General features: G+C 47.9%; 1 protein-coding gene across 2 annotated transcripts in view; it reads right to left on the bottom strand.

Annotated features, from left to right (window-relative positions):
* The window catches only part of KNTC1 (kinetochore associated 1), a 2,501,313-nt gene that overhangs the window by 968,243 nt on the left and 1,505,657 nt on the right, over positions 1 to 27,413 (bottom strand). The gene's annotated exons all lie outside the window — the stretch shown is intronic.

The following is a 27,413-nucleotide window of genomic DNA, read 5'->3' as shown; positions in this document are numbered from 1 at the left end:
GTCATGGAAAGGTTCGAGTCTAGGTAGACTACCAAGGTTTTGACTGCTTGGGTGACTGGAATTTGTGCGTTATCAATCGTGAAGGCATTGTATTGGTTGTTGAGTTTCCTTAGGGTTTCTGGGGACCCAATTAGAAGTTATTCGGTTTTATCACCGTTAAGGCACAACCAATTTTCAGCCATCTAGGTTTGGATGGTAGCGTAGATGGAGTTGATTGTTTTGGTGTCAGACTCATAGTCGCTGGTTAGTGGGATGAGGACCTGAGTCATCAGTGTATTTTGTGTATGTGATGCCTAGTGAGTCAAGGATGCTGGACAGTGGCCTCGTGAATATGTTGTGCATGGTGTGGGAGATGCACGAGCCTTGCAGGACACCACACTTGATGAGGCTCGGGTGGGCGCAGGCTTGGTCTGAGAAGACTTTCATGCCTCTTCCTTGAAGAAATTAAGTGATCCAGGCTGTGGCATTTGGGGAGAAGTTAGCAGCAGAGAACAGATGGTGACAGAGGGTTTTGTGGTCAACGAGATCAAAGGTCGCTGACAGGTGTAGGAGGAGGAGAAGGGCAGGTTTCCCTTAATCTTTGATGTCATCCATTTGATTCTGGAGGTGTAACAGTGCCATTTTGATTCTGTGGCGTGGGTGGAAGCCTGATTGTCGGAGGCCTAGACGGTTATTCGCTTTAAGGAATGTTTGTACTTGCAGATAAGCTGCTTTAACAAGGATCTTTAAGAGAAAAAAGGGACTGTGTTGATGGGTCTGTAGTTGCTAGGCTTGGATGGGTCCTGCAAGGATTTCTTTAAGAGTGGACGTACCCAGGCCTCTTTAAGACATGCCTAGTGGAGAATGAGGCATTGATAAATGCAGTTAGGAAGGGTGCAAGGGTAGAGGTGCACTCTTTGATGATGTGAGCAGGGCAGGCTATCCTTGTGTTGAAGAAAGAGGCTTTAGCTCTGATTATGGCCGATTTGTACTCTTAATTAATTTTATAGAAAGCTAGTTTGGAGGAGTCACTCGGGTTAGCTTTCCATGAGGAGAGAACTATCTTTTTTGTGCGTAGCTCCAGGAGCTCAGGAAAGAACCATGCATTGGTGTGTTTAGAGAGTGTGGCTTTCCTTGAGGGGAGTGGGGTGATAGCATCAACTGCTTGTGCCATGATAGAGTTAAAGGTTAGGACAAGCATTTCGGGATCTTTAGTGAAGGGTGGGCTAAGGGCGGGCACAGGAGGTAGGGTAGGAGCCTCTCTTTGGTGAGCTGGAAGGAACTCCTGGTGAATGCGGGAGGAAGGGGCGAGTCTTGCTGGGATGATGGCTTGGTCGTGTTTAGGTCAAAAAGGATGATGTGGTGGTCGCACCAAGGGATGTGAGAGTTACAGATGATAGTAGGAGGGCAGTTGTGGTGTGTATTCCAGTCATCGGTAATACCTTTGATGTGGGAAGGATTTGCGATGGCTTGTTTGAACCGTAGGGTGGTTAATGCTTTATCAAGAGAGACTGCAGGATGATCATTGGGATCGTTGAAGCCAAGATTGAGGTCCCCGCAGCAGGATGGATTTAGTGGATTCCTTTAGGTGGTGAGAGGCTGTGCGTGAGGGCTCCTTGGAAGTCTGTGGCTGGCTCTGGAGGGGCTTAGACTATGTGAAGAGTGATGGTGCAGTTAGGGGAGGGGTTCACTTAAGGAGTAGGTAGTCGCAGTTGTTATCAATATTGCTGTCAACTTTCCTTATCAGGATGGTTTCTCTCGCAACGACTGCTACCCCACCCCCTTTCTCGTAATGGCGGTCTTGCCTGAGTATTGTGTATCCAGGAGGGATAGCTAGGGCAAGTGCTGGCCAGATGCTTCATGGAGCCAGGAAGAGAGAAAGAGGAAGAGAAAAGCAAGGTCTTGAGTTGCTTCCCGAACCGGAGGAGGTTCTGCTCAAGTTAGAGAGGCAGGGAGGCTGTTCCAGCGGGAGGCCCCAGCTGAGGAGATAGATGTGCCCCAAACTCTCTGCTTGGAGAAGTGCCTGACCCTCAGAGAGTTGGAGGTGGATGAGCGGAGAGCTCGAAAGGAAAGATGTTTTAGAAGAGAAAGTTGGAGGTAGAGCGGTCCCAGTCCCCGAAAAGCCTTGTGGATGATGCAGAGGGTCTTCAAGTTGATCCTTGCAGCCACAGTGAGCCAGTGAAGATATTTCAGAGCAGGAGAGATACGATCCCCGGGCTTGAGTACAAGGACAAATCTTGCAGTCCTGTTCTGGATAATTTGTGATGGTCGAAGAGTAGAGGCAGGGAAGATTTAGAAAGAGGCTGTTACAATAGTCCAGCCTAAAGAGGACCAGAGCTCTAGAGACAGTGAGCTTCTGGGGGAAAGTGAGAAAAGAAAGAATACCTCGGAGGAGGTGCAGCTGATAGTTTGACTTCTTAGTGACATCAGAGATGTGAGGAGAGAAGGAGAGGGTGGAGTCAAAGATGACACCAAGTTTCTTAGCCCCACAGGAAGAGGGCCCAAAGTGGGTGGAGGGGTTGGGGGGGAGACCCAATAAGGAGGATCTCAGTCTTACTGGCATTAAGGCAGAGATCATTGACGGTACACCATTCCTGAATTATGGCCAGACAGTCTGGTATGAGAGAAGAAGCAGAGGTGGCTGAGGGGAGCCTGAAAGAGAGCCCGAGTGTCATCGCTTAACATTGATAGTTGGAGCAGAAAGTTGCGATGCAGTGAGCAAGAGGTGCCAGGTAGTGATTGAAGAGCCAGGGAAAGAGGTTAGATCCCTGGATAAAAGAGGAAAATCCCCAGTTGGACCCGATAGGATCGGTCGGTGAGAAAGACGCTCAACCATGCCAGGGCCTGATCAGTAATACCAAGGTTGTCGTAGAGGCGATTAAGCAGGATGGCATGGTTGACCGTGTGAAAAGCAGAGGATAGATCGAGGAGAATGAGGGCAGAAGGGGGATTAGAGAGCAAGTCTTCACAGGTGTTCAGGAGAACAATTTCTGTGCTTCTGGCAGCTCTGAAGCCAGACTGGAGGTCATGGAGGCAACCAACAGATTCAGTATGTAGATTACGCTGGGAGATGGCCAGCTTTTCGAAGAGTTTGCCCAGGAAAGGAGTGATGGATATCGGGCGATAGTTAGCCGGCAAGGAACGATCACCCAAGGGCTTCTTTAAAAGGGGGTGCAAAATAGATCGCTTAAGGGACAGGGGAAAGCTCCAGTGGCAAAGGAGTGATTGCAGAAATCGGCCAAGGGGTTGATGTGGTCCTTGCTGGTTCTGGATGAGCTGAGGAGAACCTGCTTTGACAAGACTTTCATAGATTGGACTTGTCTAGAAACATTGTCAGGGGTGAATAGGGGAAAGGAGGAGGAAAGACGGCCTCAGATGGGCCAGGAAGGGTAGAGGAGGAGCAAGAGAAGTAGACAGGATGTCCAGAGTTTTAGTAGTGAAATGAGATGCCAAGGACGTGCAGAGAGCCTGGGACAGAACAAGAGAGGTAGAGTCTGCAGCAGGATAGGCCAGCTACTTGCAGATTTTGAAAAGTTCTGCTGAGTTGTTAGATGCCGCAGAGATGCAGGCTTGGATGTAGGCTCTCTTCTTAGAGAGGACAAAGTCTGAACTGCCTTTGGAGCAGGCAGCAGGCCAGTTTGTCAGTGGGGGTGCCCAATGCCCTCGACTTGCTCTCCTCCGCACTCCACTTGCGTTTAAGGGGTGCAAGGTCAGAACCGTACCAAGAGTTCAACTTGGGTTTCAAGTGGATCCTCATGACAGGGTCAAGGACATCGAGAGTGTTAGACAGAGCAATGAAGGTTAGAGAGGGCTGTGTCAGGGTGTGAGTCAGCCAAAGATTTAGGAGGAGGAGAGAAAGTAGCAGTGAAAGCTTCAACTGACACACGCTTCATGGGTCGGATGACTGAGAAGGTAGGTGGGGGGGTTGAAGAGATCGAGAGAGCGAGACAGAGGGAGCGAGAGAGACAGAGCAGAGAAAGACAGAGAGAGAGAATTGCAGAGGTTGCGAAAGAGTCCTGAAGAAGGGCTGGTAGCATCTAGGTGGATGTTCAAGTCTTCGAGGAGAAGTTCAGAGGTAGAGGCAAGGAGAAGAGGTCAGCCTTTAGAGAGGAAGAGAGCGACCTTGGCCGGGCGTACTGTAGATAGTGGTCACAGTGAGAGGCGCCAGGAGAAACAGACCAGACGAGGCATTCAGAGATGCAGAATAGAGGGGCAGAGGGTTGGTAGAGGAGGGAGGCAACAAGGTGGCCAGCGAAGCAGCAGGGGGTGCCAGAGAGGTGGTAGAGGATGGAAGCGGCATAGGAGGTAAAGAGTAGCAGCAGGAGAGGAATAGCAGGAGAGGAAAGGAAGAGAAGGCGCGGGAAGCGTCTATCAAAGAGGAGGAGATCGGCCCGAGGGCCCTGAACCAAGACAGTGCCATTTTAGCAGACATTAATGATGGTCTTAGAGGAGTGTAAGGGGGTGAGGAAGGCCTCCCAGCAGGTGCCACCATTAAGGGGAGAAGAGGTAAAAGGAGAGAGAACAGGGACCATATGGGGGGTCCATAGGCCTGGTTGAGGGAATGACAAAGAGTATGTTGGTAAGTGTCTGTCTGGAGGAAAAACTGGTATAGGTATCGGCAATGGGGAGACCCGAGTTGGAGACCAGGATGTCCCTTTTGAGCTTCTTCCTTCCAGACCAGGTGAGAGGGATGGGATAGTTTATAGAAAAGCAGTTAGAAAAGATAGGTGAGACAGAGCATCACAGGGGGTGTAGTTAGAATGAGGGGGCTAGGGAGAGGGGAGGGAGGGAGGGGAAGGGAGGATACGTGGGCGGGCAGACAGGAGGGAGGCACATGGGGGCACAACAAATAACAATAACAGACCTACAAATCAGATGCAGTACAGAACCATCAAAGAAAAAAGTACAACAGGGAACCTAGAAGTAGAGAATGCAGATGTAGTACAGAACCAAGGCAAGCCCAATAGGGAACCTGAAAGTAAAGAATGCAGATGCAATACAGGACCAAAAGCAAAACAAAGATGTCAGTAGGGAACCTAGAAGTGAAGAATGCAGGCACAATTGCAATGTGATGCCACAAATCGTGGCTAGCAACACAATATCAAGAACCGTAGAGAGCAAACACAAAGTCAATACAGTCAACAAGGCACAGAACATAAAAGTAACCTAGAAGAAGAATGCAGGCAATGCAAAGTAATGCCAGAAAAATAGGGGAGCATGAGACAGTGTCAGAATAGAACACAATAGATCGAAGAGAGAAGGGCTGGGATGCGACAGGAAGGAAAGAAAATTCAGGAGGGGGTGGAACTGAACAGGATGTTAGGACCTATGATGCGAGGGAGCGCACTCGGCTAGAGAAGCAAGGGAGTGCACGCAGCCAAGCAGTGCGCGCCAAGTTGTGGGCTAAGTATTTGAGAACAGCACAGTACAAGACATGCAGATTCGACTTAACTGATCAGTCGCAGCAGGTCGATGGCTGCAGGCTAGGTGCTACCATGGCAGACAACAGGCCGCCACCACTGGAGCTTTCCTTAGCCTCTGGTCCTGGGCCCAGGGGGCTGCCTCGGCAGGGGGTGCCTTGGGTGGCCGATTTAAAGTGCCCGCCAACCAATTGGAGTGCAGAGGGAGGGCCAACAAACAAGGAAGCAACCGGGACAAGGGGAGGTGGGAGTGGGCACACGCGCTTCAGAACGAGAATAAAACTTTTAGAAAATGAACAACTTACTATCCCACGGAGCCCCTTTCCCCACCCCAGCACCGGAGAAGTTGACGTTGGCGTTGCCTGATGATGGTGGGGAAGGCCTTTGTGGACAGAGGGTATTATGATCAATGGGTTAATGATTATACAGCAGTACACATACACAACCACAGGGTGTGGCAAGCCTCAACTGAAGTAAAAACACTCACCCCTGGAACAGACTGACCTCAAGTTAACAGGCTGCATAGCACCACTTGGCCGACCCAGGACTTCTCCCTGGAATTCCTGTCGACGCAGTAGAACCTCGTGAAGGTGTGCGTGAACCTCCACGTAGCAGCACCGCAGATGTACAGCAGGGGCACTCCAGAAAGAAACACTGTTGTTGTGATGGCTCTGGTGGAATGGGCTCTCGTTGGCCTGGAAGGGGTCTGTTAGCCAGCCGATGACAGTGCATGATGCAGCTGATGAACAATTGAGAAGTCTTCCGAAACCCTTTTATGCGTGCCACGTAAAATATCAGAGCACAAGCAATGTCCAGCGAATGAAAGGCCCTCTCCGCTGGCAACGACTGATTCGGGAAGAAGACAGGCAACTCCAAAGATTTGTTCAGGTGGAACTCCGATTGCACCTTTGGCATAAAGGTGGGGTGCGTACGCAGTACCACCCTTGAAGCATGGAATAACAAGTACGGCTGCTTGCAAGACAGAATCTCGCCGAGGCGATAGCCACAAAGAAAGCCGTCTTCCACGAGAGAAACTTGAGCGGAGCATGATGCATAGGCTCAAAGGGCGCCCCCATGAGTTTAGCCATGACCACATTGAACTCCCAATGTGGGTCGGGAGCCTTCACTGGCAGAACATTCGTAAAGAGGCCTTTGAGGAACTCTTTTGACAAGTCTATGCAATTACATGGAAGGCCTACTCGGTGTCCTGGTATAATAGGATATGGCGGCTAGGTGCACCTTGATAGAGGCGTGAGCCAGTCCAGCCTTGGCCAAGGAAAGCAGGTATGGTAGGAGCTGCAGTGCTGTGACACGCAGAGGGGTAATCTTAAATCTTCTGAGTCCGGCACCACAGAAAGAAACGCCTACACTTATGGCCATAGCACTCAACGATGAAGAGGCTCTGGCCTTGGCCCGGATGTCCTTATACTCAACAGGTAAAGAAAAATGTTAACATTCTAGGGCTGCAGGAGGCAGGCCCTGAGGTTCAGCAACGCTGGGTCGTGGTGCTGAATCGCCCCTCCGTCTCTGGAGAGAAGATCAGAAAATAGGGGCCGCCTGATGTATGGAGCTGTCGATAGAGCGACGAGTATCATCCTTCAGTGACACAAGTGTGTTGATCACTCATAGCAGCAGTGGGAACGGAGGAAAAGTGTATCGGTAAAGTCCCTCCCACAGGAACGAGAACGCATCCACCATGCTCCTCACCTGTGGGAAATTGCTGGCGATCTTTCCGACACTTGGAATTTGTTGCCGTCACGGAAAGGTTAACCCCATTCGTGGAATAGACTATCCACTTAGTCCAGGCAAAGCTTCCATTCGTGGCAAGAACGTAGATCGCTGCTGAGCGAGTCTGCGATGGTGTTCTTGGTGCCCGGCAAGTGAAAAAGGACAAGAAACATGTCCTGACGAATGGCCAAGTAGCACAGATCCTGGGCCTCCCTGGAGAGAGCCGGAGAGTGCATCCCGCCCTGCTTCTGAATGTAGAACATGGTGGTGTCTGTGTAGATTGTCACCAACATGCCCCCCAGCGACAGCAGGAAGGACTTGAGAACCCAAAAGACGGCTGGAAGCACCAGGGCGTTGATGTGAAGGGTCTTTTCTTACGGCAGCCAGAGGCCTTTGGCGTTCAACTGTCTGGTGTGTGCTCCACAAATTTCCAGAGAAGCACCCGTGGTGACTGTCTCCTGGTAAGGAGTGACTTGGAATGGGCTCCCTTGCGTGAGAGGAAAGCACATGTTCCACCACTGTATTGGTCGTCGGAACTCCTCGTTGTTGGGACTGATTTACATTAATCTGGTCTGGGGCCAGATGTGTAGAAGGCCAACCTATATTGTGCCAGGGACAGCTCTGGGAGCTGTCGCCAAACAGGGCAGTCCCAAGGCACTTCCTTGTTCGCAGGGTACCGAGCAGACTTCAGGAATGGATTGCTCCCTCCACACCAAAGGTCGCAGCTCCTACGCAGGACTGAAGATCAATAGCAAGACAGGGCTCTTCCAGGACAGCAGCAGAAGTTGATCGCCAGGCCTCCTTCAGACGGGTCTCCGGTCTCACATCTGGACAGGAGTCTTGGCTCCTTCAGGTTACTTCAGAATCTCTCCAGAGGGGTGCAGGGGTCCTCTTCTTATCCCAAAAGCCATTTAAGAGCCAAAACTCCCACTAGCCAATAGCAGAACTAGCCCCACACACACCCCAGCAGTGGTCCAATCAGGACCACTGGCGGGAGCACTCATGCATAGAACTCACACACTGAAACCAGTTTGTGGATTGGGACCAGACTGTCCCAGCCCACATCCTCGCTACATCGTCACAAAGCCCTCCAGTAGCTCACCAAAAGCCTCTGCTTTCCCGGGGATTGGAAGTCCATACATGGTTTTTCCTGACCTCACAGGCCAGGAAGAAGGCTAAAAACTAGATGGCCAAAGGACAAGCAAAAGAACTTGTGGCATGGCCATGTTTGGTCACTAGCCACAGTTAGTAGCCAAACGCACTTTTCGCTATCAGGAACATGGATGCCTCGAAATGTCTTCAACCTCCTGACAACCCACGGAATGACGGGAATCGGAGGGAAGGCGTAGTGGAGTGGGAAGGTCCAATCAACCAGAAACAAGTCCCGTAATGCACTGTTCGCTGGGAATTCACTCGAGCAAAATTGTTCGCACTTCCTGTTGAACTCCGTTGCAAACAGATCCCACTGCTGGGATACCCCAGAGAGTGAAAACCTCCTCTAGGAGTTTCTGGTACACTTCCCACTCGTGTGAGACCGTGCTCTGCCTGCACTGAGCATCAGCCTAGGGGTTCTCTGTGCCTGCCAGATGAACTGCAGAGACCGAGATTTGGTTAGTTCTCAACCAGAACCACAGCTGAATGGCCTATGTGCAGAGTGGGTGGGAGTGCACAACACCCTGCTTGTTGGGGAAGTACATGGCCACCATGTTGTCTGTCAGGATGAAGACATGCTTCCCTCTGAGAGAAGGGGCAAAGGCCCTCAGGGCTAACCTGATGGCCCGCAACTTCAGCCTGTTGATATGCCACTAGGTTTCTGATGGAAATCAGAGGCCGCTCACCGGCTATTCCTCGCAGTGGGTGCCCCAACACTTCAGGGTGGCATATGTGAACAGTGTCTCAAGTAACACTTTCGGGTAAAACTTTAAAGTACAACTCAACGCCTCCCTGAATGTGATTCAGGCATATGTGAACACCCAGGCCTGGGGCCAAGGAGGCCAGAAGGGTTCCCGCACCAACAGATTTCTGCATGTGTGCCACCAGCAGAGTTTGCGGACTACTTGGCTGGACAGTGAACAGCGATCCGCAAGAGCGCCGAGAGGGATCTCATATGCAACTTGCCCTCTGGCCCTAAAGAAATACAGGAGGCCATGAGACCCAAGAGGCGGAGGAAGTGTAACGCTCACCTGGCTCCCACGGAGGCGTTGGTCTGGGTTGCTGTGGCCTCTTCAAGCGTGATGCGCAGAATTCGGACCACCGATTGAACAGGACCCCCAAATCTTGCTTGTCTGGCCCGTAGGAATATCCTTCTGCAGATGAGAAAGGGGATTAACTGTCTGCTGAATAGTGTGCTTGCCCCCCCCATTTCCCCCTTCGTTCTTCTCTGACTTCCTCCAAAACCCCCGGTTTAAGCTCACCTTATGGTTTGGAAGGATGAACTCTCCATCCTGCTTCTGGTGCAGGGGCACGCATTCGTCCAGTTACTTCACTGGTTTTCAGAATGGCGCTGGCACATCCACTTGACTTTTCTGAGCGATACGCCGTAAGTATGAAGATGCAAAGTTCAAGTGTGAGCCTCCTTTTATGTTGTTTTTTCTGTCCTTTATTTCAGGTGCAGAACAAAGGCGATGCGTTGAGGGGTTAAATTGCCGGTGGTAAAATCAGGTGAGTTAGTGATGAGGGCGACCCCTCTAAATGTCTTTATAATTCCCCAGTAATGTCTTTTGTCCTTTCCCCATAGGGGCCGGGGTGCGGTACCTGCCAAAGATGCGGCGCCGACCCGAGATGTGGAATGGTTCACCAAGAAAAGCTGGTAAGTAATATGGCTGAAAATTCGTCTTTCCTCTTGTGTTCCCCTTGGTCACCTTTTGTCTCTTCTTCTCTCCCCTAGGTGCAGAGATGTGGCAACCGGTGCTGAGAGCCGCGATGGAGCCGGGCGGCGTCTCGGGAACAGGTGAGTGAAGCGAGGTGCTGCAGCGAGCAACGCGGTGCTTTTAAATGGAAGTCTTCCTTCAGGAATGCTGGCGTGAAGATTCCAGATGCAGGTAAGAAGGTTGAATAAGTTCTTGGTTGAATAAGTTCTTGGTTTTCAACTTTCTCTTCTCTTATTCCCTTACAGGAGCAGACACGTTGAGCGTTCAGCTGCTGGGATGCAGAACAACGCGAAGCACGTGTGGCTGTCCGGGCGTGGCTTAAATAGCTTTGGAAGAAGTTCCAGGTGAGTATTCTTCCACAGCCCCATCCAAGAAACAAAATAGTTCCTTCAGAAAAATAGTCCCTCCTAAGCCTTATTTGGCTTGGTTCTTCATGCAGCATGGTCTGCATCAGGTGAGTGTGCAGCATGGTCTGCTTCAGGTAAGTGCACCAAACACTTCCCCTTATGAGCCTGGCGCCTATGGCGCCAGGACTGATGTCCAACATGAGCCTGGCGCCAACGGCGCCAGGACAGAGTCCAAAGAGCCCCTATAAAGGGCCGCTGGGCTTTTACCCGGGGGCGTGATGCCTGCTCCCGGGGGTGCTGGGCCTGTCCTGGTGCTCCGGGGGTAGGCATCATGACAGGAAGGAAGCCGCTGGATAAGTGGCACGGTTCCGAAACAACTGCACCATCTGGGCAATGTTGCTGACTTTCTCCTCGGGGGATAAAGGGGGAGCCTTCCCTACCCGGGTGTCTAGGACTGCTCCAATGAACTGGAGCTGCTGGACTGGCGTCAGATGGGACTTCATCAACTTGAGGGAGAAGCCAAGCCTGTGTTGTAGTAGGCATGTGTCTACAAGACTTGCTCCGCCGATTTCCCTCGGATCAGCCAGTCATCCAGGTATGGAAATACATGGACCCCGGATCTCCTGAGGTGAGCCGCAACTACTGCCATGAGCTTGGTGAAGACCTTTCGCGCGGAACGTCAACCCAAAAGGAAGCACTTCGAACTGATAGTGCCGGTCGCCAATGAGGAACCTTGAGAACGTCCTGTGCTTTTGGTGTATAAGCACATGAAAAGAGGCGTCCTATAGGTCTATCGACACCAGCCAGTCCTGGAGATCAAGAGCATGGAAAATCTCTCTTAACATCCCCATCTTGAATGTGTTCTTCCCAGGAACTTGTTCAAGGCCCTAAAGTCTAGGATTGCACCTCTTCCCTTCTTGGGCACCAGGAAGTAAAGGAAATAGCAACCCGACCATCTCTGATTTGGGGGTACCTCTTCCACAGCACCCTTCGACAACCCGGGCTCTCCGTTCTTCCTGGAGTTCCTGTCCCGGTAGGATTGGAGGAGGTGGTGGTCTGTCTGGAGGCCTCTTTAGAAAAAGGCAGACAATAACCCCACCGAATCAACTGCAGTGCCCCGGCAACCGAAGCTATTTCCTGCCATTGGGGGCCCAATGCCCTGCCAACCGGTGCATCGTGGGAGGGGAAAATCAAAGCGGCTTGGAGGGCGCATGTGACCCTGCCACTGCTTGTTGGCCTGTAGAAGCCCCTTCTGTGACGCGAGAATCGCTTCTGCCCTTGCCTGGCTTGTGGGAGCTGTGCCTTCCTGCCATAGGGCATGTGATGTCTATAGCCTCTGCCCCTGGAGGCGAAGCTGAAGGCAGGTTTGGGCAGCTGCACTGCTAGGCCCAAAACTTTAGCAGCCAATTTTGACTCCTTGAATTTCTCCAAGAATTCATCTGCTTTCTGCCCGAAAAGCATGTCAACCTTCAAAAGGGATGTCAAGTAATCTGTTTTGGACGTTTGGAGAGAAGCCACAAGCTTTAAGATACGCTTGGCATCTCATCACAACTGCCAACCCCATTGCTTTGTCAACACAGTCTGCTATGTCCAGGCCTGTTTTTAACGACTGTTTGGCTACCACCTTTCTATCCTCCACCAGCTTTAAAAAGCTGTCCAGCATGGCACCCTCACGGACGTACATAGTGGTAGGGAAAGAAGGATCTCCTCTTGCCGACCTACACTTCCCCGTGAAATTGGCATTCACAGGGGGAATGGTGCAAGGATACTGCCATAAGGAGGCTAAGCAATCCGCAATGGCTGGGTTGAAAGGCATATTTTGCTAGACTGTGGGACTCTCGTCTGAAATGTCGGTAAGGTCATACCCCTGAAGAGGGGCAGGGGACGCCTTCAACCCCAGGGTGGAGAGGTATCCAGACCACTGGCATCATGTAAACCCTGAGCCAAAGGCAATAAATCAGCTTAGTCGTCGAAATAGACGACGCCGCTGGCTCCCGTGTAAACGGGGTTGATCATGTCCTCAGGGTCATCATGTTCCTTGACTCCGAAAATAGAATGCATAGAATCGAGGAAACCTGATCGACAATGGCACAAAAGGAACCATCGCCAACTGTCAGCGCTGAAGGCTTGAGGATAGATTTTGAAGCTGAAGCTTTCAGCACCGAGGGACGCTCTGGTAACCGATGGGTGCCAGGTGCCTCGGCCCCACGGCGACTTATTCCTGACAGGATTAACAACCGAAGACACTTTCGACGCAGACTGTCGATGGAATGGCTGGCTCGGGGTCGGGAGCACAGAGCACCACTTTAGCTGCCAAAGCTTGCTGGTCAGGGGGCCGGAGCCGCACCTAGGTCTTAAAACTCTTCCATTCTTTTTGAGTGGTCAGCCCCACTGAGGGCTAAACTCGTTCCGAGGACTAACTGGACTCGCATTGATGGCGATGGCGCTGCTTCTTCCGCGAGGAAGACGAGGCATGGTTCCGGGAATGGGACAGATTCTGGGTCTTCTTTACAATATCGTTCTTTCCCCTTGACCGGGGTGGCCTCCTCAGTCTCAGCCTCTGAGGACGGGATGAGTGATTGTGCTGGAGACTTGCAACAGCTCGGCCCAAAGCCAGTTTCCTGGCCCTCTCACGCAGGGTTTTCGGCTGCATCTTTGCGCAGGCCTCCGCATCGTGGCTAGCGCCCAGACACCATAGATGGGACATCATGGGGGTCAGTCATAGACATTTTGGCCTTGCAATCGCGGCATTGCTTGAAGCGCGAAACCGTGGGGAACATCGCGCAGAGGTTTTCAAAGAAAAAAGTATATAAAGTACAATAAGAACGTCGAGTAAACTCTATTCGTGTTCCCAATGCAGCATGCGATCGTGCAGAAAAAAGGAACTGAGTCATGGGGCGTAGTAACCTGGTATATATACGATGTCTGATAACACGTCCAAAGCAGACGATCGAGATCCACACAAGACAAATCGACGTCTACTATGCCCTCTACTCGGAAAGTTTCCAAACAGTAGAGCTGAAAGATGGATATCTATTAAGACGAATCTGCAGGAGCAAAGCAATCCATTGAAATGGACAGTCAAGCAGTGTTGTTCAGCCACTGCCTGCTACTAAGACATCTAAGGCTAATCAAACCAAGATCACTGAGTTTATGGGTTTTTCCAGGGATGTGGTGTGTGACCCTATAACTATGCAAGAACAAGTGGATCCAAATTGTATACAAGGGAGTCGGCCTACAACTATGTCTGTGTTCGTTCTTGGTCCCTTGCAATCTCACGTTTCTGGCTCAAGGGTCAAGGATACTATTAAAGCAGTAGCTTTTTACAGCTACACCTACAGCTCCTCTACATTTTACAGCATCCACGCCCACTGATCAACTAGAGATGGAATCTTGTTGGCCATCAACTATTGTTCCTTTACCTGAAACTGCTCAAACTACATTATCTAAGAATGTTTTTACTAACCAAAAGTTCCCTACCACACCAACCACAGCAACAACTAACTTGCACTTTGGAGGTCATTCCTCCAATTACTCAACAACCATTATTGGCCTAGAAAGCATCCCTTATGTCAATGACCCTTTGCAACTGAACCGAGGCAAACTACTGGAAACGTTTGAACAGATTCCTGCTTTGCATGCGATTCGCTCTGTTGATAGAGTGTCTTTATCTAAAAACAAGAACGAGCGCCTGGTTGGCCACTTCCATTCCCATTTAATAGTGCGTATTGTTTGGGTTGGGAAAAACACATTAAGCTCTTTGGGAATTGACCTTTACGAGTTGAAGAACTTGGAAAAGACCAAGGCTTTTTTGTCTGTAACAGTAAGTTCAAGTGGTTCCAATTCTGGGGCTTTCAGGGCATTTAGTGCTCTTCCATTGGGCAGAACGAGTCCTGGGAAGAACTCCCTGGTCAGGACTAGCCTTGGTTTTAAACAGCCATGAAGGCATTTACAACCAATTTCCAACCAAATAAATTACTCTAACTCGCCACTACAGATCACTTCCTGGAACGTGTGTGGTTTGACTAACCTTGAGAAATTCCAAAGGAATTCTGATTTTTTGAAGAACAAACACGCTATTTTACTCCAGGAAACAATGTCTGAGTCATGGAGGGGTTCACTACTTTACTAAAAGCAGCAATTCTAGTAGAGAAGGGCCATCCCAGTGGTGGACTGGCAATTACTGTAGATCTAAATTTAGCAATTAATTCACGACTCATCGAAACAACTCATGAAGGTATACTGGAGGTAGAATTGACCTTGAAAACAACCAGGCTGAAATTGGTAATAATTAATCTATACTCCCTCCCATTCTTCTTTGGACTCAATGAATCGGGTTATTTCCAACTTTTGGTTGGTTCTTTCAGAAATGCATGTAATCATCTTAAGAGGTGACTTCAATTCAAACTGTCCGGCTGGTGCAAAAGTCAACAAAGCTAATATCCTGCAGCTTTTAAAGACTGGAGACATTGCCTTGAGGGAAATGATATAGGACTTTTTTTGTCAATATGGGACACTTCCCTTGTAATGCCAGATGCAGATGTTGACGTCTGAACTTGTTTCACATGGTACCTTGGGGCAGCACAAAAATAGATATATCATTTTTATATTTCTAAAACTAGGAAATCTGTGCTCCTTGGGTTCTTCTCATGATCCCCTGGTTGGTCATCACATAGTTTTGTCTATTACTTAGCAAATTGCCATTCAATTGCGTGAAAGCCACCCTCTCACATCTTTGGTGCCGACAGATTTTAAGGGTCTAAGCTTGAAATGGAAGAAATGCAACTATTCCATCTACAAGGAGCTCATTAATAGGAAATGTGCTCATCCGTCCACACTAAATTGTGTCTTTATGCTTGAAAGATACAGCTACTAGGGGTAAAATAAAATGAGTAAGATCATTTCCTCATACATATGACCCAAGGGTAGTTGCATCTAAAGGAAATAAAAACGAGCAAGGTTGAAGTTTATTTCCACAATGTGTCTTTCCAGTGAGGACCACACAAGGGCTAAAAAAATAACCAAGCCCATAGAACTACCTCAAATTCCTTAGACAGGAAATGAGCATTTAAGACAACCAGTATATCTTGAAACAACTCCTAAGTCATAACACAGCTCATTTTGTGTCTATTAGTAACAAAAAATTAAACAGAATAGAATGCACTGATTGTCCGATTGTAGAACAAGTGTGGGCGGATTACTACGGACAGAAATATTCTAGTCCTAGTTGCTTTGAAACTACTTGTGTAAGTTATGTGGGGTTGGACCTCATGGGAGGTCCATTTTGGGCTATTGATGACATCTTATGGGTGACTTGCAAGGCTAAGGCATCAAGAGCACCGGGCCCCAATGGTTTGGCGCCAATAGTGATTAAGAATGCTCCGGAAGTATGGTCCCCTATCCTAAAAAAAGTTTTGATTCCATCTAAGAGACCCACAAAATCCCTGCAACATGGAGAGAATCCATAATTATTCCCATCTATAAAAAAAGGTGATCCAGTTCGCCCAGACAACATAGCGTTGCTGGATGAGTCTAGTAAGATCTTTGCTTCATTACTACTAAAAGTTCAGCTCCAGTATTAGGTATACGGGTGCTCTAACTAAACATCAGGTTGGCTTTAGGCCACAGATGGGCACTTCATTAAATGCAATCATAATGGCACATCTAAAAGCATCTACTAAAAACAGAAATGTAGGCTCAATATATATGAACTCAATTGATATGGCAAGTGCTTTTGACTGACTATTTAGACCAATTCTTTCAAAGCTCTTAGCCTATAAAGTTCCTTTTAAACTTGTACAGTTGATTGCTTTTCTTCACACCAACACCTCAGTGAAGCTTAGATTGACCAAAGAGGGTTCAATGTCTAGGTCAAGACTGAAATAGGACTAAACCAAGGTTGCGTAATGCCACCGGCCGCACAAGGACATGGAAACACCGGCACCATAACCATATAGTGTCGGTATTTCCACTGCCCCCATTCCCATGGAGTCCTATGGGGCTCCAGGGGAATGGGGAGTAACGGAATTCCGGCTCTGGAATTACCAGACCACCAGGGCTGTAATGTCCTGGTGATTCCAGCAAGTCCAGAGTCGGTAAATCCCGACGAGTCCAGCGGCAGCCTGCGGATTTTACAGGCACAGCTACCGCCAGACTCGTAATGAGGCCCACTGTGTCCGTTTGGGCCATCTAAAACTGCATTGGATGGTGTTTGTGGACGCCATTGTACTCTTTGACAGAACGGCTCTTGGGTTTCAAAGAAAATTGGATTTATTCATCCACTATGCCACAAACAACAATCTGATGGCTAGTGGTGAAATGTCCAAAGTTGTATTATTCACATCTACGCAAGCCTAAGAACATGTATTGGTCGATTGGTACTCAGATTGGATCGAGTTCCTTCCCTTCGATATCATGGTTACAATCTTTCCAATACCAGCTCATTGGAGGGTACCAAGACACTCTTGAAGACTAAGGCACGTCCTCTAATTTCACAACTAAAACGGGCCTATTACCAGCTCTGTAGGTTCTCCTTCTTGACAGTGTTGAGATTTTACCTGGCAAAGATAGAACCGGTTCTGCTGTATGGCTTGCACATTGTTAATGTAGACATAGGCCCTCACCTAAATTGTATACAGTATCAGATTTGAGAGGAAACCCTGTACACCTTGCTATGTCATTGCCTAATGCGGTCATGAGAAATGAGCTTGGTCTCACTTCTTTGCACACAAGACAATTTTTCTTTTTCTTCATTTTTCCATTCAAAAAGTGCACAGCAGCCCTAATGTACTGCAGCACTGTTACAGAGAATAGTTTCAAACACCTATGCATGGTTACAGTATGCGTCATGTTAGGTACTTTTATACAAGGTTAGAGCATTGAATGTCGCTTAAGAAAAATCACTTTATTCTGATTAGTTGAATATAAGGGTTTTTAGGGCTTTACAGAGTGCCCGTAGGAGGGTTCTGCTCTGAGGCTGGGAGGGAGTTCCACCGTTTGGCAGAAATGAATGGGAAGCTCACTGTTAGAGAGAATTCTCATAAATGGCCGATTTCCCTTACCTAATGAGTCCCTCAGCAGCTTTTCTGGATTTCTAGGATTCATTTTTTTCACCTGGTAAGAGTGTGAGCCTTTTTCACACTCTTACATGTGTTTTGCTGTGTGCGTTTTCACTTTTTGTGTGATCTTGAGCACTGGAGCCTCACCTACTCCATGGCCTCATAAATTTCATGTGTGTACACAGCACCTTCAGTGCAGTGACACAGGGTTGTCTTTGAGACTTCCCACTGACTCCATTTTCTGGGGCTGACTACTGTCCCCCAGAAAAGGTAAAGTTGCCATTGTAAGTGATTTCAATCCGGCACTTCACCAAAGTCAATGCCTAGCGTGTAATGCACAACTGAAAGCCTTATTTATTTTGTGTCTAAGAGTTATTTTTTTCTGAACGATGTACCACTTATATCACGCCCCTCTCTTGGAACCCCCATCCCCCCCCCCCCCACCCACCCCCCCCCGGGTCACACTGAACCAGGAATCAGGCTGGTTTGCAAAGTTAAAATATTTATTTATGTAGTTCACAATATAATCACAATATGTTTAATGGTTATACACTAATCACCAATGGGGTGAGGTAACACTAAGCAATCGCTTTAATCACAAGGAGTAATAATGAGCAAAACAATTTAGCACAGAAAGAATACTTGTGTGGGTTCAGATCAAGTTGCAATGTGGTTACTATTTCCTACCTGCACACCCATCAGCCCCCCAAAAAGCAATGTAAACAGATAGGAGGAGAGAGAACAGGTTTCAGGAATGCAGAATTCAAACAAAATGCCAATCCCAATTTCCCCCCAGCAAACAAGAGAGAAACAGAAATAATTGGCAAACTGTCAAAATGGTGTTTAAGTTATCTAGAGAATGGAATGTGCAAAACACTAAACATGGGTAAAATTGCTGAAATTGTTTACATTCTAATGGGGGCCGCTTTAGATAGTTACAGGCAAACACTAGCAATGATTTGACACTAATAGGCAATGTGGTAACTGAAAATTGAGGTCGGGTGCATTCAAAAAGCTGTTTTTACATGTGTAATGTTTTGCCAAAAAGAAAATTTGCGGCAAACTTTTAAGCGCGCGGTAATCGCGATCGCTGGAGTTCTATATGGATAAGGAATGCGGTTCTTGGTTCTATGGAAAGCTGTGGATGTTAACTACAATCAGAACTTGAAATGTTGTTTCTAGCATAAAAATTGAGGTCATTTTTCTGAGATAGGCGCAAGATTGGGAAAACAGGGATGCGCTTCCAAAAGACAAACAGGATTTCTTTACACTAGGGGATGACTATGAAGAAGCAAATACCACACGGAAGCACAGCCACTAGACCAGGGCGCCACTGGATCAGGGCGACTGTCTGCCGAGGAGTTTGCCTTCTTCAGATGAAATATATCAGCGCAAAGATATGTTTAACACTACTAGTACAGAGGGAAGATAGTAGGGATAAGATAGAGTGTTCAGGCAATTCAAAAAGATTTCTAACAATGCAGTTCTGAAGATAAGATAGGATGGATCTGAGATAGGGATTACTATAGACAATACATAGGCTAGTGACACAGTCCTATACTATTGATACTCAGTATATAGGTTTCAAAAGGAACGTCGGGGATTCTGGTCAGGGATAGACTGCTGGGCACACCGGACTGGACTGGGACTGCAATCAGCAAGGCGCTCTGGTCACCGCACGACAGGACTGGGTTTAATCTGCCCTTCTTGGTTCTGGATGTAATTATTTAGCAGGAAAGCGGTTACAGCACAGCCCGGCTGCTTCTTTGGTTTCCCCCTTTGAGTTTGTGGGATTCTGGTTCTAGAAGTTTAAGGCCAAGCTGAGAATGGTTCAGATATAGAATGAGCAAGTTTCGGGAGTCTGGAGCAAGGAATATGGATGGTCCTCTCGCAGGGTATTTGCCAGGATCAGGATAGTGGGTGAATCTGTGTGTCTTTTTAAGTCCTCAGCTTTCTTTATTTATGCATATGGTAAGGGTGTGCGTGTGCTGGATTATCCTAAGCGTGCCACCTAGACAGGCTATTGGCTAGAGTCTCTTCTCTCCCTTGACTGGAGAAGAAAACAAGGTGTCACCAAGATGATGTGGGTTTATGAGTCAGAGAATCTTCCCCTTGTCCCTTTGAACATAAAATCTACTTTTAGTACAATACTTATTTACAAATGTGCAACTTCTGTAAGAACATGTAGATCACATATTTTGTGGAGCAAATACTATTCCAAGCCCCGTCGCTGTAGGATCTTGGGTCTGGATTTGACAGAAGTTTGCACTTTTTGTCTGGAACACATGGCCCCATTTTGGAGCAAATTTAAGCGTGTGAAGTTTCATGCTTTTGACATAAATACATTTGCTACAAAACCAGAATGTCCCCTGTTACTTCCCAGAACATAGCACAGAGTTCTGGCATCTCTTAAACTGTGCATCCAGAAATCACATTAACAATGCTGTTATTTTTATAATTGTACACAGTCATTTATCAGTCTTTTTAAAATGTGCGTTTTGTCCTTGTGAATCCACAAATGGTTGTCTGTCCCTGCCTCCTCCTGTCTGTTTGCAGTCCAGAAGCAGCCTCCTCCCATTTCCTCCTGGCAGAGGCCATTTACGATCCTTCCTAATTAGCATCTCCTTGAGTTGGAGGAAGTCCATTGTCCTCTTCCCACAGCAGCCCCAAATTCTCCTCCCTTGATCTAATCATCACAGAGTGTGATTTCCTGGTGGAGTGGAGCAGGAGGGAAATGCCTGGCCTTTGTGAGGGAAAGCTGTGGAACTGGTTTGCGCCTTAATTTAAATGTCATTCTGTAAAAATGTTTTACTTGGTTTCAAACAAACTTGCAATTTTCAAAACAAGCAGCTAGAACACTTATTCCAGCTTCTAAACCATGGGATTTGAATAGTTACAACCTATGTTACTCTTAATAACAAGTCACTTAGTTTTCAGACATTTGATTTCAGTTAAACAAGTTTAAATCTTCTGATGCAAGCTACTGACAGCTTTTCACAGGCGGCTGCTGGTACTGCGCCCAGATTTTGACAGATTTCACAGGCAGGCACATTTTTTTGCTGTGAATGTTGTGGTGACAGATTCCGCTTTTCATGACATTGTATGTTCATAATGATTTCTTGAATGAAGTGACTAGTAACACCCAACAAGAATAATGGATGTTTTATGGTGTTTTGGACCGGCATTCTGCCGTTTCAGCAACCAAGAAAAAGATTTGAAAACAAGATTCTGGATTCCTTTCAACAAAACACTGCTTTTCATGCAGTCTCCATTTTTACTTGTTGTGAAGCCCCGTGACATGTTTCAGGAGTGAGGTCTCCATTCCACCACTGACAACATGCATGGTAGATTTGGCAGTCATCTTTTCGTGTTGCAAAGCGCCATTTCCATAGGTTTTGACGCGCCCAGGGGTTTTGCAGCCATTTTGATAATTCTGGCACCATCAAGGATGCCGCAGGGCAGAGCATAAGTGGGTTAATACATCCCACATCATTAACTTTATTTTAGTCACTTTAAACCTTCTTATCCCTTTTTGTCTGTGTCTCATGGAGCATTGTTTCGCTCCCTTTACATCAAGACTTGGCTGGTGGCAGTGGTAACTACCCTAACTTTTTAACCACAGTTATCTTATATAACCATAGTATTGTTTTAGGCTATTATTAAAGCCTCGAACATAAACCCGCATGACCAAATACATTTTATTTTGGCTCTGGCTGGATTTATTCGCCATTTCTTTTTGTTAAAGTCTTTCTTGTATTTTACTCTGCACGCCAAACCGGGGATGATTCCTTTGTTCGCCGTCTTTTCGCCGGCTTCTGCACAGAAGCCCTCCTTAAGGCACCAGAAAGTCTGGGTATGCAGGATGCGAGGGAGGGATCTCCGGATCCCTGCCGTGGGTTCCCTTGGTAACCCAAGTCGCACTCCTGTTTGATTGGCTGAGGGGACTGTCCTTGCCAGGACAGCCACCCTGCTGTGCGATTGACAGCCAGGCTGTATGAATGGGGGAAACTGCATAAAAAGCAGGTCTCTGGGACTGGAAAGGCAGAGACGCCACTGGAACGAAAGAACCAACAAGGAGCTGATGGAAGAGGACCCCTACAATGACTGAACCGCCCGGTGAAGCCCTGCTGCAGGTCTGAATCTTCAGAAATCAACGACAGAGAAGATCATCCAGGAAATGTATTCCCTTGAGCTGGTGGGATCAACCAGTTTGCCCAAACAGCAAGCCAGAACCCCTCCTCTGGTCAAATTCACTGTACAGAGCTACAGTGGGCCGCATAGCCAGGAAGGTCGGACCCTGCTTGGATTTTAAGGAGCGCACCTTTTATTTGTTGCTTTGCTCTGCTGCTGGTTTCTTCCCTGGATAGTGCAGGACCCTCCAGGCTTCCTACTTCTTGTCAGTCCGACAGTCGCTTCAGGAACTGTGAGCCTGCAGAACTACCAGGAACGTCCGCCTCAGCTACAGATTCATCTCCGTTTTAAGGTACTGTGCAAATCCGGTTGCTCGTTTCGTTCAACCGCGGTGAAAGTGTTTGAAATCTTTCTCCAATCCGAGGGCTTGTCCTTCTCTTCGAATAACTTTTCCATCAACCAACCTCGTCCGGCATCCGTGCCACGAACTTTACCACAAACTACCCTGAACTCTGTGATCTTGAGCAAAAGACTTTTGACCCATTGACTTTAGCCTTATGCCTTTTCTACCTGATTCTATCACTGTAGTTCCTCTTGTTCAATTGCCCTGAGTACCTACCTGTTGGTGTGATTTAATTTCTATTAACTTGGTCTTTCCCTCCCTTTTTAAATTGTTGGAGTGCCATTTTGCTCCCACTTCATTTTGTGAGCTTAACTTGTCTGGAATTTAAGGGGTGTGGTGTATTAAGAGTGTGATTTTTAGACTGCTCATAATAGTGTAATGTTATACAACTGAAGAGTGAAATAAATGTATATTCTTTTACTTGAAAACCTTGAGTCAGTGTTTGCCTGAATCATAGTGATTGCTGTCCTTTGTGTAACTATTTGATACTGCTCACTTACTCTTGAGATAAGTCTGGCTGCTCAGCCATCGCTACCACTTTAACTGTGTAGTACAGGCTTGTACCAAAGGTGAAATTGTACTATCACTTGTAGTCTTAAATGTGTGTGGTGTTCCCAAAGGGTACTGCATAAAATTCTGCCTAACACTCACCCCTCCATTTTTGGCACACTTGACTTTAGGTTGTCTAAGGTGGTGGTCGTAGTGGGTTCTTATGGTCCTGGAAGAACATACTCTCATGAACTTTGTGAGATATAGAGGGGTGCTGAGTTGGTGAGGCATTTATGGGTAATGGCGAGAGTTTTAAATAGGACACGCTCTTTGATGGGTAACCAGTGGGCTGCTCTCCTGGCTCCTGGGATGTTTTCTCTTTTGTTCATGCTGAGGGCAGCTCGTAGTGCATTATTTTGAATGACTTGCAGCTTCTGTATGTTTTTTGCTGAGGTTCCGGCAAAGAGAGCATTGGAGTAGTCAAGTTTAGATCCTACGATTGCCCTGGCGATGGTGAGGCAGCTGTCGGTGGAGAGGAATGGTTTTGCAACATTCAGTAGTTTTGTCGAGTATGCTGCCGAGGAGGCTATGGAGTTGACCTGACGGGACATTGAGAACAAGGCATCAAGGTGGACCCCAAGGGTTCTGGCTGTGGAGGAGACAGGAATTTGGATGTTGTCTATGTCAAATGCCACGTATTGGTCACTCCATTTTTTTTAGTACAGAGGAGGATCCAACGAGCAGGATTTTGTTTTTTCCCTCATTTAGGCAAAGCCGGTTAGCTCTCATCCAAGCTTGGATGGTGGTGTAGACCATGTTGAGCTTTTCCAAGTCTTGGTCATAGTTGCCAGTGATGGGGAGGAGAACTTGGGTGTTATCTGCGTAGTTGGTGTAGGCTATGCCGATGGAGTCCAGGATGTCGAAGAGCGGTCTCAGGAAAATGTTGCGCAGAGAGGGCAAGATGCAGGAGCCTTGTGGTACACCGCAGGTGATGGGACTAGGGGCTGCACTTGCCTGCTCTGAGAACACACTCATGATTACTCTCCCTTCTAGGAAGGGGGCGATCAACTGGCTGCTTCATGCGAGAAGTGGGCTGCAGTGGTGAGGTGGCGGCAAAGGATTTTGTGATCCACTAATTCAAAAGCTGCTGACGGGTCCAGAATGAGGAGTAGGGCTGGTTTGCCATTGTCCCTGATCTTGTCCATCTGTTTTTGTTAAATCCAGCAGCGCAGATTCAGTGCCGCAGCTGGGGCAGAAGCCAGATTGGCGCAGTCCTAGAATGCGGTGGGTTTCAAGAAAGTGTTGGACCTGTAGGTAAGCGGCTCTATCCAGGATTTCCAATAGCAAAGGGACTGTTATGGGTCTGTAGTTACTGGGAGTTAGGGGGTCCAATGAGGGGTTTGTGAGAAGTGGGAAAACCCAGGCTTCCTTGAGGCTGGGGGGCACTATTCCATCATTGAAGGAGACATTTTTGAAGCTGGTGATGATTAAGTGCAATGGAGCAGTCATTAACAATTGAGGGTGGGCATACATCCCCTTTTGCACTTGGATAGTTTTATCTTTTCTATGATTGCTTGCACTTCTTGTTCTGTAACCTCTGTGAAATGGAACAGGGGGATTTCCTGAGGGTTTACCCCATGGTTTGAGATTGTGGACGGATCGGATGTGAATGAGTCCTTTGTCATGGAGGATATTATGTTGTTGAGAGTGTCAATTTTATTGACCAAGGCTGGTTTGTATGCTGGTGCACCAGGCTTTGTCTTTAGTGAGAAGCTGAAGGTGGGGTGGCAGGAGTTTCAAGTTCTCTGAAGATGAAGAATATCTCTCTGGTGTCTGACTTTGCGTGGGTGATTCTTGCATTTAATGAGGACGATTTGGAGAGATAATGACTTGTTTATATGTTTTGGAGATCTTATAAAACTCATCTCGTTGAGTCCGTGGAGTTGCTAAGCCAAGAGGAACGAGTATCTTTTTTTGTTGCGGAGGTCTAGTAGCTCTGGGGGGAAACAAGAGTTAGAGTGTCTGACTGGTTTTACTTTTCGAGATGAGGGGGGCAACAGTATTTACTGCCTTAGCTAATGTGGAGGCATATAGGTCTGCGAGGTTGATCAGGTCTTTAGTTAGAGGATGTTTGAGCTCTGGAATGTTCAGATGTGGAAGAAGTAGGGTTGGTGGGAGAGGTGCAGTTAGTGGCCTGGGTTTGGTGGGGTACGGGATGGAGAAGTGGATCACGTGGTGGTCTTCCAGGGGCAGAGGGTGTTAGAGTTGATCGTCAGAGGGCAGTTTAGTTCGGCAACACAGTCTGGTGTGCAACCTTTAAGGTGTGTAGGGTTGCTAGAGTGGATATTGAATCCTATTTTTGGAAAGCGCCGTGGCATGGGTATCAAGAGGGCCATTGAGGCCCAGATTGAGGTCACCCAATAGTATCATTTTAGATGAGGTTTTGATGTTGTCACTCAGGATGTGGAGGAGACTTTCTTGGAAGCTGGCCAAGGGGCCGGTCGGGTGATAATGTGGAGTGTGATGTGCAGCGGGGCGCCATGGATAATTTGAGTGATAGAATGTCACTTTTTCCGTCGAGGAAAAAGTTGACCTGTCTGAAAGGTTGAGCATCCTTCGTCACAGTTGACTGTACGTTGAAATTATTTCTCTGCCGGTGGATTAATTGTAAGAACATTTGAGTTTAATGATTAAAGCAGGTTCTGATCCATCGCTCAATGTTTTTAGAGTAAAAAAGACCAACATACTGGAACTTGTGTGCTCTACTGAGGAAGAACTTGTCAGTCGTCCTGTATCCACCAAAACAAAGTTTTTCAGGTACGAGTGGGCTGCTACCTCAGATGAAGTCTCGTCATTTAGCAGTCATGGGGATTATGCTAGTTATTTAAGAAAAAAGGGTGAACTGCCGGGGTATCCATGTACATTTCCTTGTAGCAAAGCCTGTGATCTGCATATGCGTTTTAGACTCCACCAACTTCCCATGTTGGAGCGCATCAGCTGCTGGGATTCAGTTGGTACAGGTTCTACTGATTGTCGTGATTGCAAAATAGTTGGTATTGAAACATTGGGACATCTGGTCACAATGTGTCCGGGTCTAAACATGAGGAAATGTCATTTCCTGGAATGAGCACCTGAAGGGCCTGCGTTTGCCAATAACGTTTTTGTACTCATATAATGAGGGGAGACAATGTCTCCCTGTTGTTTGCTTTGCTTAGTTTCCTTTCAGAAGTATTGGTGTTGCTTTCAAGATTATACGTTTTGCTGATCTTTTTATTTTTTTGTTTAATATAGTTTGTTTCAATTTTTTTATCATGTGCATACGCACAAGAATAGTACATGAATTGTATTTTGTATAATTGATGTTGTTTATTTTCAAATAGAACTTATATTGTAAAGGTTTTGTTAAACCATATACAATTAAAAAATGAATATTAAATCAATAGGTCCCAGTTTATTCCATAGTTCCCGATCATAGCGGGACAAAATGGCCAGAGCATTAGCAGCCTTAATGGTGCTGGCAGCAGTATAGATCATTTACCACATCACGTCCAGCTTCCTCCCCTTCTGGTCTGGTGGCACCATGGACAAGGACGCAAGTTTGCAGAGGGTTTACTGGCCGTGACTGAGACCACAGAGTCAGGTGAAGGCTGGGACCTCAGGCACTTGGGGGCCGAGTCCGGAACTCTGGATTTCTTCTCGAGCCTGTCCCGTTTGGGTGGAGTAGTGTTCTTGTATTCTTCATTAGGGCCAGGCCCTCATCACAGATAGCGTCCAGCAAGGGGATGGACATGATGGCCTTCTGTCTGGACTCAATGTTGGTAAAGGAATCCTTCCTTTTTAGTCTCCTCAGGCACCAGTTGGAAATATTCCGAGGCCCTGGACATCCTCGCGTGGAAGGAGCCAATCTCATCCGGCGGAGAGGCCCTGTCCAGTTCATCGGTGCCCACTGGTTCCCCGTCAGCTGGTATGAAGTCATCTGCTTTGTCTGTAGCCGCCGTACCCATGCCTGTGTCTGTGTGCGTGGCAGGATTCCTAGTCGGGTCAAGTGTTGAGGTGGAGGCAGTGGTATCGGTTGATGCCTTGGACCAGCAGAGTCCTTTGACCTGTGCTTGCGCCGGGAAGGGCTTCCGGAAAGCGTTCAGGTGGACTCCTAGACAGAGCAGGGCCTGGTGGTGTAGGCTGGACCTCTGTTGAATTTCTGATACAAGTGTGTGCAGCGTGGTCAGAATGACTAAAGACATGTCCCTGGGCTGCAGCATGTAAGGAATGAGAGGTGGAAGGTCCAGACTGGTACGCCTCTTCTGGCGAGATGGAGGACTGGGCTCGCCTCATGGTGACCCACCTAGAGACAAGGGTCCCTGTCTACTTTCTGGTCCAAATAATAGTCTTTGGTCAGATTGTCGTTGCCCTCATCGGAGCTTGTATATGTTTGTACCGGTTTCACCAGGGAAGCCTGTGGTTCCGTACCTTTCTTAGGGTTCGTAGGAGTTTTACCCTTTACCCTCTCTGGAGACTTCTGAGGAGGAGCAACTGCTGTCCCCATTCCAGGGGCCTTCGACAGAGCCGCAGCAGCTGCTTCACCCGTGGCCATAGGGACAGCCGGAGGGTGGCCGTCCTGTGAGTGTAGACACCACCTTCGTGGCCAACAACCCCTTTTGACGAAGAATTAGTGTTCGCCAATGAGGTTGTCGATTGAGTCGACGGGGTGGTAGCATGATCCTTTGTCAACATGATTGTGACTGTTGATAAAGTTGTTTTGGCCAGTTGAGCTTCCGATGCCGATGGCGTCCCCAAGGGGGGCAGTGAAGAGCGAACTTTAGATCTCTCCTTTGTCGTCTTGTCCGTCGATCATAAGCAACGTTTTGAAGGACTGAAGTACTTTCTCTTAGAAGTAGCAGCCCTTACTTGTAGGCTCGCAGCCGAAGTGGTTGGTGACGGCGACCTTGTCCTTCCCCAGCTAGGACATGCAGCAGCGGCGAACCCAGTGG

This window comes from Ambystoma mexicanum, chromosome 10 (genome assembly GCF_040938575.1).
Source record: "Ambystoma mexicanum isolate Mex_15411 chromosome 10, UKY_AmexF1_1, whole genome shotgun sequence".
In the NCBI taxonomy this organism is placed as follows: Eukaryota; Metazoa; Chordata; class Amphibia; order Caudata; family Ambystomatidae; genus Ambystoma; species Ambystoma mexicanum.
Note: the sequence above shows the minus strand (reverse complement) of the source record. Positions and strands in the feature narration are given on the sequence as shown.